At 47.2% G+C, this 10,000-nt stretch overlaps 7 non-coding genes across 7 annotated transcripts; all 7 read right to left on the bottom strand.

Annotated features, from left to right (window-relative positions):
• Window positions 1-794: 794 nt before the first annotated feature.
• On the bottom strand, window positions 795-867 carry trnar-ccu (transfer RNA arginine (anticodon CCU)). The gene has a single exon. It is a non-coding gene; the product is annotated as a tRNA-Arg (tRNA).
• Window positions 868-1,592: 725 nt separating this feature from the next.
• trnar-ccu (transfer RNA arginine (anticodon CCU)) lies at window positions 1,593-1,665 on the bottom strand. Its single transcript has one exon. It is a non-coding gene; the product is annotated as a tRNA-Arg (tRNA).
• Window positions 1,666-3,085: 1,420 nt separating this feature from the next.
• Window positions 3,086-3,158, bottom strand: trnar-ccu (transfer RNA arginine (anticodon CCU)). Its single transcript has one exon. It is a non-coding gene; the product is annotated as a tRNA-Arg (tRNA).
• A 1,436-nt stretch (window positions 3,159-4,594) lies between these two features.
• Window positions 4,595-4,667, bottom strand: trnar-ccu (transfer RNA arginine (anticodon CCU)). The gene has a single exon. It is a non-coding gene; the product is annotated as a tRNA-Arg (tRNA).
• A 1,430-nt stretch (window positions 4,668-6,097) lies between these two features.
• trnar-ccu (transfer RNA arginine (anticodon CCU)) lies at window positions 6,098-6,170 on the bottom strand. The gene has a single exon. It is a non-coding gene; the product is annotated as a tRNA-Arg (tRNA).
• A 1,420-nt stretch (window positions 6,171-7,590) lies between these two features.
• trnar-ucu (transfer RNA arginine (anticodon UCU)) lies at window positions 7,591-7,663 on the bottom strand. The gene has a single exon. It is a non-coding gene; the product is annotated as a tRNA-Arg (tRNA).
• Window positions 7,664-9,082: 1,419 nt separating this feature from the next.
• Window positions 9,083-9,155, bottom strand: trnar-ccu (transfer RNA arginine (anticodon CCU)). The gene has a single exon. It is a non-coding gene; the product is annotated as a tRNA-Arg (tRNA).
• Window positions 9,156-10,000: the final 845 nt, after the last annotated feature.

Raw genomic sequence — 10,000 nt, 5'->3', positions numbered from 1 at the left:
GAAAGTCTTAGCAGAGGATGGTTTCGATCCATCGACCTCTGGGTTATGGGCCCAGCACGCTTCCGCTGCGCCACTCTGCTCCTGGCGACACATGCGCCGTTCCCAGATGCTTTGGAAAGGACTTGTGTTTAGGCACACATCAAGTGCTCCTCTGTCATAAACGAGAACAGATGAAAACAAAAAAGGGTTTTAGCATAGACCTGTGGCAGCTTTTCTTCAAGTGGGGACAGAGAATTTGCATAAGTAAAGAAGACTTAGCAGAGGATGGTTTCGATCCATCGACCTCTGGGTTATGGGCCCAGCACGCTTCCGCTGCGCCACTCTGCTGAAAACCACCCTAGACAGGACTCGAACCCACAAACATTGGCATAGGAGGCCAGTGACTTATCCATTAGGACACTGAGGCTGTAAAATATAAGCCCTTGTATGCCCCATTTACTGCTGATTCCGTGACAACAATAGGCTTGGTATTTAATCAAGGCCAGCACACAAAGTAATCCAGATGAACAATTCATTTACCAGGCCACCGGGCCACTCTGCTCGCCATAGAAGAGCTCCAATTCACAGGTGTTTTCAATAGGACTTGCGTTTAGGCACACACAAAGTGGTCCTCAGTCACAGATGATATCTGGTGAAAATGATTATGGCTTCAGAATAAAAGTGCATTAGCTCTTCTTCAAATAGGAACAAGACACGTAAATAAGTAAAGTGGTCTTAGCAGAGGATGGTTTCGATCCATCGACCTCTGGGTTATGGGCCCAGCACGCTTCCGCTGCGCCACTCTGCTGTAAACCCACCCCAGATGGGACTCGAACCCACAATCCCTGGCTTAGGAGGCCAGTGCCTTATCCATTAGGCCACTGGGGCTGTTAAAGCCCATCTCTCGTGTGCCCCATTACTTCTGCTTCAGTGGCAACAAAAGGCTTGGCATTTACACATGGCCAGCACACAAAGATATCCACTGAGCGGCTACTTCGACAGGCCACTGAGGTATGACTCGCTTGCTCTTCTAATTCTCCATCTCATTCAGGTGGCTCAGTCAATGAGGCATTTAAACAGGTCCTACACACAAAGATTTCTCAACAAGCGACTACTACACCAGCTTTCCAGAACATTGTGCAGTATTGTTATAGTTCCAGGACCAAGAGGCTCCAGGTTTTCACAAGCGGGATGTGGAAGTTGCTCTTAATTTGGGATAAAGCATGTAAATAAGAGAAGAAGCCTTAGCAGAGGATGGTTTCGATCCATCGACCTCTGGGTTATGGGCCCAGCACGCTTCCGCTGCGCCACTCTGCTTGTTATAGAAAAGCTCCCATTCACAGGTGTTTTCAAAATGACTTGCGTTTAGGCACACATGAAGTGCACATGAAGTAACACATGAAGTGCCTCTGCCAGAAAAGTCATTAATGAGATCAGGTGAAAGCAACAAAGGGTTTTTAGCTTTGAGCAGAGGCAGCTTTTCTTCAGCAAGGAACAGAACATTATATAAGTAAAAAAAAAAAAAAGAAAGTCTTAGCAGAGGATGGTTTCGATCCATCGACCTCTGGGTTATGGGCCCAGCACACTTCCGCTGCGCCACTCTGCTGTAAACCCACCCCAGATGGGACTCGAACCCACAATCCCTGGCTTAGGAGGCCAGGGCCTTATCCATTAGGCCACTGGGGCTGTTAAAGCCCATCTCTCGTGTGCCCCATTACTTCTGCTTCAGTGGCAACAAAAGGCTTGGCATTTACACATGGCCAGCACACAAAGATATCCACTGAGCGGCTACTTCGACAGGCCACTGGGGTATGACTCGCTTGCTCTTCTAATTTTCCATCTCATTCAGGTGGCTCAGTCAATGAGGCATTTAAACAGGTCCTACACACAAAGATTTCTCAACAAGCGACTACTACACCAGCTTTCCAGAACATTGTGCAGTATTGTTATAGTTCCAGGACCAAGAGGCTCCAGGTATTCACAAGCGGGATGTGGAAGTTGCTCTTAATTTGGGATAAAGCATGTAAATAAGAGAAGAAGCCTTAGCAGAGGATGGTTTCGATCCATCGACCTCTGGGTTATGGGCCCAGCACGCTTCCGCTGCGCCACTCTGCTTGTTATAGAAAAGCTCCCATTCACAGGTGTTTTCAAAATGACTTGCGTTTAGGCACACATGAAGTAACACATGAAGTGCCTCTGCCAGAAAAGTCATTAATGAGATCAGGTGAAAGCAACAAAGGGTTTTTAGCTTTGAGCAGAGGCAGCTTTTCTTCAGCAAGGAACAGAGCATTATATAAGTAAAAAAAAAAAGAGAAAGTCTTAGCAGAGGATGGTTTCGATCCATCGACCTCTGGGTTATGGGCCCAGCACGCTTCCGCTGCGCCACTCTGCTCCTGGCGACACATGCACCGTTCCCAGATTCTTTGGAAAGGACTTGTGTTTAGGCACACATCAAGTGCTCCTCTGTCATAAACGAGAACAGATGAAAACAACAAAGGGTTTTAGCATAGACCTGTGGCAGCTTTTCTTCAAGTGGGGACAGAGAATTTGCATAAGTAAAGAAGACTTAGCAGAGGATGGTTTCGATCCATCGACCTCTGGGTTATGGGCCCAGCACGCTTCCGCTGTGCCACTCTGCTGAAAACCACCCTAGACAGGACTCGAACCCACAAACATTGGCATAGGAGGCCAGTGACTTATCCATTAGGACACTGAGGCTGTAAAAAGTAAGCCCTTGTATGCCCCATTTACTGCTGATTCCGTGACAACAATAGGCTTGGTATTTAATCAAGGCCAGCACACAAAGTAATTCAGATGAACAATTCATTTACCAGGCCACCGGGCCACTCTGCTAGCCATAGAAGAGCTCCAATTCACAGGTGTTTTCAATAGGACTTGCGTTTAGGCACACACAAAGTGGTCCTCAGTCACAGATGATATCTGGTGAAAATGATTATGGCTTCAGAATAAAAGTGCATTAGCTCTTCTTCAAATAGGAACAAGACACATAAATAAGTAAAGTGGTTTTAGCAGAGTATGGTTTCGATCCATCGACCTCTGGGTTATGGGCCCAGCACGCTTCCGCTGCGCCACTCTGCTGTAAACCCACCCCAGATGGGACTCGAACCCACAATCCCTGGCTTAGGAGGCCAGTGCCTTATCCATTAGGCCACTGGGGCTGTTAAAGCCCATCTCTCATGTGCCCCATTACTTCTGCTTCAGTGGCAACAAAAGGCTTGGCATTTACACATGGCCAGCACACAAAGATATCCACTGAGCGGCTACTTCGACAGGCCACTGGGGTATGACTCGCTTGCTCTTCTAATTCTCCATCTCATTCAGGTGGCTCAGTCAATGAGGCATTTAAACAGGTCCTACACACAAAGATTTCTCAACAAGCGATTACTACACCAGCTTTCCAGAACATTGTGCAGTATTGTTATAGTTCCAGGACCAAGAGGCTCCAGGTTTTCACAAGCGGGATGTGGAAGTTGCTCTTAATTTGGGATAAAGCATGTAAATAAGAGAAGAAGCCTTAGCAGAGGATGGTTTCGATCCATCGACCTCTGGGTTATGGGCCCAGCACGCTTCCGCTGCGCCACTCTGCTTGTTATAGAAAAGCTCCCATTCACAGGTGTTTTCAAAATGACTTGCGTTTAGGCACACATGAAGTGCATATGAAGTAACACATGAAGTGCCTCTGCCAGAAAAGTCATTAATGAGATCAGGTGAAAGCAACAAAGGGTTTTTAGCTTTGAGCAGAGGCAGCTTTTCTTCAGCAAGGAACAGAACATTATATAAGTTAAAAAAAAAAAAAAAGAAAGTCTTAGCAGAGGATGGTTTCGATCCATCGACCTCTGGGTTATGGGCCCAGCACGCTTCCGCTTCGCCACTCTGCTCCTGGCGACACATGCGCCGTTCCCAGATGCTTTGGAAAGGACTTGTGTTTAGGCACACATCAAGTGCTCCTCTGTCATAAACGAGAACAGATGAAAACAACAAAGGGTTTTAGCATAGACCTGTGGCAGCTTTTCTTCAAGTGGGGACAGAGAATTTGCATAAGTAAAGAAGACTTAGCAGAGGATGGTTTCGATCCATCGACCTCTGGGTTATGGGCCCAGCACGCTTCCGCTGCGCCTCTCTGCTGAAAACCACCCTAGACAGGACTCGAACCCACAAATATTGGCATAGGAGGCCAGTGACTTATCCATTAGGACACTGAGGTTGTAAAAAATAAGCCCTTGTATGCCCCATTTACTGCTGATTCCGTGACAACAATAGGCTTGGTACTTAATCAAGGCCAGGACACACAAAGTAATCCAGATGAACAATTCATTTACCAGGCCACCGGGCCACTCTGCTCGCCATAGAAGAGCTCCAATTCACAGGTGTTTTCAATAGGACTTGCGTTTAGGCACACACAAAGTGGTCCTCAGTCACAGATGATATCTGGTGAAAATGATTATGGCTTCAGAATAGAAGTGCATTAGCTCTTCTTCAAATAGGAACAAGACACGTAAATAAGTAAAGTGGTCTTAGCAGAGGATGGTTTCGATCCATCGACCTCTGGGTTATGGGCCCAGCACGCTTCCGCTGCGCCACTCTGCTGTAAACCCACCCCAGATGGGACTCGAACCCACAATCCCTGGCTTAGGAGGCCAGTGCCTTATCCATTAGGCCACTGGGGCTGTTAAAGCCCATCTCTCGTGTGCCCCATTACTTCTGCTTCAGTGGCAACAAAAGGCTTGGCATTTACACATGGCCAGCACACAAAGATATCCACTGAGCGGCTACTTCGACAGGCCACTGGGGTATGACTCGCTTGCTCTTCTAATTCTCCATCTCATTCAGGTGGCTCAGTCAATGAGGCATTTAAACAGGTCCTACACACAAAGATTTCTCAACAAGCGACTACTACACCAGCTTTCCAGAACATTGTGCAGTATTGTTATAGTTCCAGGACCAAGAGGCTCCAGGTTTTCACAAGCGGGATGTGGAAGTTGCTCTTAATTTGGGATAAAGCATGTAAATAAGAGAAGAAGCCTTAGCAGAGGATGGTTTCGATCCATCGACCTCTGGGTTATGGGCCCAGCACGCTTCCGCTGCGCCACTCTGCTTGTTATAGAAAAGCTCCCATTCACAGGTGTTTTCAAAATGACTTGCGTTTAGGCACACATGAAGTGCACATGAAGTAACACATGAAGTGCCTCTGCCAGAAAAGTCATTAATGAGATCAGGTGAAAGCAACAAAGGGTTTTTAGCTTTGAGCAGAGGCAGCTTTTCTTCAGCAAGGAACAGAGCATTATATAAGTAAAAAAAAAAAAGAAAGTCTTAGCAGAGGATGGTTTCGATCCATCGACCTCTGGGTTATGGGCCCAGCACGCTTCCGCTGCGCCACTCTGCTCCTGGCGACACATGCGCCGTTCCCAGATGCTTTGGAAAGGACTTGTGTTTAGGCACACATCAAGTGCTCCTCTGTCATAAACGAGAACAGATGAAAACAACAAAGGGTTTTAGCATAGACCTGTGGCAGCTTTTCTTCAAGTGGGGACAGAGAATTTGCATAAGTAAAGAAGACTTAGCAGAGGATGGTTTCGATCCATCGACCTCTGGGTTATGGGCCCAGCACGCTTCCGCTGCGCCACTCTGCTGAAAACCACCCTAGACAGGACTCGAACCCACAAACATTGGCATAGGAGGGCAGTGACTTAACCATTAGGACACTGGGGCTGTCAAAAATAAGCCCTTATATGCCCCATTTACTGCTGATTCCGTGACAACAATAGGCTTGGTATTTAATCAAGGCCAGCACACAAAGTAATCCAGATGAACAATTCATTTACCAGGCCACCGGGCCACTCTGCTCGCCATAGAAGAGCTCCAATTCACAGGTGTTTTCAATAGGACTTGCGTTTAGGCACACACAAAGTGGTCCTCAGTCACAGATGATATCTGGTGAAAATGATTATGGCTTCAGAATAGAAGTGCATTAGCTCTTCTTCAAATAGGAACAAGACACGTAAATAAGTAAAGTGGTCTTAGCAGAGGATGGTTTCGATCCATCGACCTCTGGGTTATGGGCCCAGCACGCTTCCGCTGCGCCACTCTGCTGTAAACCCACCCCAGATGGGACTCGAACCCACAATCCCTGGCTTAGGAGGTCAGTGCCTTATCCATTAGGCCACTGGGGCTGTTAAAGCCCATCTCTCGTGTGCCCCATTACTTCTGCTTCAGTGACAACAAAAGGCTTGGCATTTACACATGGCCAGCACACAAAGTGATCCACTGAGCGGCTGCTTCGACAGGCCACTGGGGTATGACTCGCTTGCTCTTCTAATTCTCCATCTCATTCAGGTGGCTCAGTTAATGAGGCATTTAAACAGGTCCTACACACAAAGATTTCTCAACAAGCGACTACTACACCAGCTTTCCAGAACATTGTGCAGTATTGTTATAGTTCCAGGACCAAGAGGCTCCAGGTTTTCACAAGCGGGATGTGGAAGTTGCTCTTAATTTGGGATAAAGCATGTAAATAAGAGAAGAAGCCTTAGCAGAGGATGGTTTCGATCCATCGCCCTCTGGGTTATGGGCCCAGCACGCTTCCGCTGCGCCACTCTGCTTGTTATAGAAAAGCTCCCATTCACAGGTGTTTTCAAAATGACTTGCGTTTAGGCACACATGAAGTAACACATGAAGTGCCTCTGCCAGAAAAGTCATTAATGAGATCAGGTGAAAGCAACAAAGGGTTTTTAGCTTTGAGCAGAGGCAGCTTTTCTTCAGCAAGGAACAGAGCATTATATAAGTAAAAAAAAAAAGAGAAAGTCTTAGCAGAGGATGGTTTCGATCCATCGACCTCTGGGTTATGGGCCCAGCACGCTTCCGCTGCGCCACTCTGCTCCTGGCGACACATGCGCCGTTCCCAGATGCTTTGGAAAGGACTTGTGTTTAGGCACACATCAAGTGCTCCTCTGTCATAAACGAGAACAGATGAAAACAACAAAGGGTTTTAGCATAGACCTGTGGCAGCTTTTCTTCAAGTGGGGACAGAGAATTTGCATAAGTAAAGAAGACTTAGCAGAGGATGGTTTCGATCCATCGATCTCTGGGTTATGGGCCCAGCACGCTTCCGCTGCGCCACTCTGCTGAAAACCACCCTAGACAGGACTCGAACCCACAAACATTGGCATAGGAGGCCAGTGACTTATCCTTTAGGACACTGAGGCTGTAAAATATAAGCCCTTGTATGCCCCATTTACTGCTGATTCCGTGACAACAATAGGCTTGGTATTTAATCAAGGCCAGCACACAAAGTAATCCAGATGAACAATTCATTTACCAGGCCACCGGGCCACTCTGCTCGCCATAGAAGAGCTCCAATTCACAGGTGTTTTCAATAGGACTTGCGTTTAGGCACACACAAAGTGGTCCTCAGTCACAGATGATATCTGGTGAAAATGATTATGGCTTCAGAATAGAAGTGCATTAGCTCTTCTTCAAATAGGAACAAGACACGTAAATAAGTAAAGTGGTCTTAGCAGAGGATGGTTTGGATCCATCGACCTCTGGGTTATGGGCCCAGCATGCTTCCGCTGCGCCACTCTGCTGTAAACCCACCCCAGATGGGACTCGAACCCACAATCCCTGGCTTAGAAGGCCAGTGCCTTATCCATTAGGCCACTGGGGCTGTTAAAGCCCATCTCTCCTGTGCCCCATTACTTCTGCTTCAGTGACAACAAAAGGCTTGGCATTTACACATGGCCAGCACACAAAGTGATCCACTGAGCGGCTGCTTCGACAGGCCACTGGGGTATGACTCGCTTGCCCTTCTAATTCTCCATCTCATTCAGGTGGCTCAGTTAATGAGGCATTTAAACAGGTCCTACACACAAAGATTTCTCAACAAGCGACTACTACACCAGCTTTCCAGAACATTGTGCAGTATTGTTATAGTTCCAGGACCAAGAGGCTCCAGGTTTTCACAAGCGGGATGTGGAAGTTGCTCTTAATTTGGGATAAAGCATGTAAATAAGAGAAGAAGCCTTAGCAGAGGATGGTTTCGATCCATCGACCTCTGGGTTATGGGCCCAGCACGCTTCCGCTGCGCCACTCTGCTTGTTATAGAAAAGCTCCCATTCACAGGTGTTTTCAAAATGACTTGCGTTTAGGCACACATGAAGTAACACATGAAGTGCCTCTGCCAGAAAAGTCATTAATGAGATCAGGTGAAAGCAACAAAGGGTTTTTAGCTTTGAGCAGAGGCAGCATTTCTTCAGCAAGGAACAGAGCATTATATAAGTAAAAAAAAAAAAGAAAGTCTTAGCAGAGGATGGTTTCGATCCATCGACCTCTGGGTTATGGGCCCAGCACGCTTCCGCTGCGCCACTCTGCTCCTGGCGACACATGCGCCATTCCCAGATGCTTTGGAAAGGACTTGTGTTTAGGCACACATCAAGTGCTCCTCTGTCATAAACGAGAACAGATGAAAACAGCAAAGGGTTTTAGCATAGACCTGTGGCAGCTTTTCTTCAAGTGGGGACAGAGAATTTGCATAAGTAAAGAAGACTTAGGAGAGGATGGTTTCGATCCATCGACCTCTGGGTTATGGGCCCAGCACGCTTCCGCTGCGCCACTCTGCTGAAAACCACCCTAGACAGGACTCGAACCCACAAACATTGGCATAGGAGGCCAGTGACTTATCCATTAGGACACTGAGGCTGTAAAAAATAAGCCCTTGTATGCCCCATTTACTGCTGATTCCGTGACAACAATAGGCTTGGTATTTAATCAAGGCCAGCACACAAAGTAATCCAGATGAACAATTCATTTACCAGGCCACCGGGCCACTCTGCTCGCCATAGAAGAGCTCCAATTCACAGGTGTTTTCAATAGGACTTGCGTTTAGGCACACACAAAGTGGTCCTCAGTCACAGATGATATCTGGTGAAAATGATTATGGCTTCAGAATAGAAGTGCATTAGCTCTCCTTCAAATAGGAACAAGACACGTAAATAAGTAAAGTGGTCTTAGCAGAGGATGGTTTCGATCCATCGACCTCTGGGTTATGGGCCCAGCACGCTTCCGCTGCGCCACTCTGCTGTAAACCCACCCCAGATGGGACTCGAACCCACAATCCCTGGCTTAGGAGGCCAGTGCCTTATCCATTAGGCCACTGGGGCTGTTAAAGCCCATCTCTCGTGTGCCCCATTACTTCTGCTTCAGTGGCAACAAAAGGCTTGGCATTTACACATGGCCAGCACACAAAGATATCCACTGAGCGGCTACTTCGACAGGCCACTGGGGTATGACTCGCTTGCTCTTCTAATTCTCCATCTCATTCAGGTGGCTCAGTCAATGAGGCATTTAAACAGGTCCTACACACAAAGATTTCTCAACAAGCGACTACTACACCAGCTTTCCAGAACATTGTGCAGTATTGTTATAGTTCCAGGACCAAGACGCTCCAGGTTTTCACAAGCGGGATATGGAAGTTGCTCTTAATTTGGGATAAAGCATGTAAATAAGAGAAGAAGCCTTAGCAGAGGATGGTTTCGATCCATCGACCTCTGGGTTATGGGCCCAGCACGCTTCCGCTGCGCCACTCTGCTTGTTATAGAAAAGCTCCCATTCACAGGTGTTTTCAAAATGACTTGCGTTTAGGCACACATGAAGTGCACATGAAGTAACACATGAAGTGCCTCTGCCAGAAAAGTCATTAATGAGATCAGTTGAAAGCAACAAAGGGTTTTTAGCTTTGAGCAGAGGCAGCTTTTCTTCAGCAAGGAACAGAACATTATATAAGTAAAAAAAAAAAGAAAGTCTTAGCAGAGGATGGTTTCGATCCATCGACCTCTGGGTTATGGGCCCAGCACGCTTCCGCTGCGCCACTCTGCTCCTGGCGACACATGCGCCGTTCCCAGATGCTTTGGAAAGGACTTGTGTTTAGGCACACATCAAGTGCTCCTCTGTCATAAACGAGAACAGATGAAAACAACAAAGGGTTTTAGCATAGACCTGTGGCAGC

Source organism: Pseudorasbora parva, chromosome 5 (assembly GCF_024679245.1).
Source record: "Pseudorasbora parva isolate DD20220531a chromosome 5, ASM2467924v1, whole genome shotgun sequence".
NCBI lineage: Eukaryota > Metazoa > Chordata > Actinopteri > Cypriniformes > Gobionidae > Pseudorasbora > Pseudorasbora parva.
Note: the sequence above shows the minus strand (reverse complement) of the source record. Positions and strands in the feature narration are given on the sequence as shown.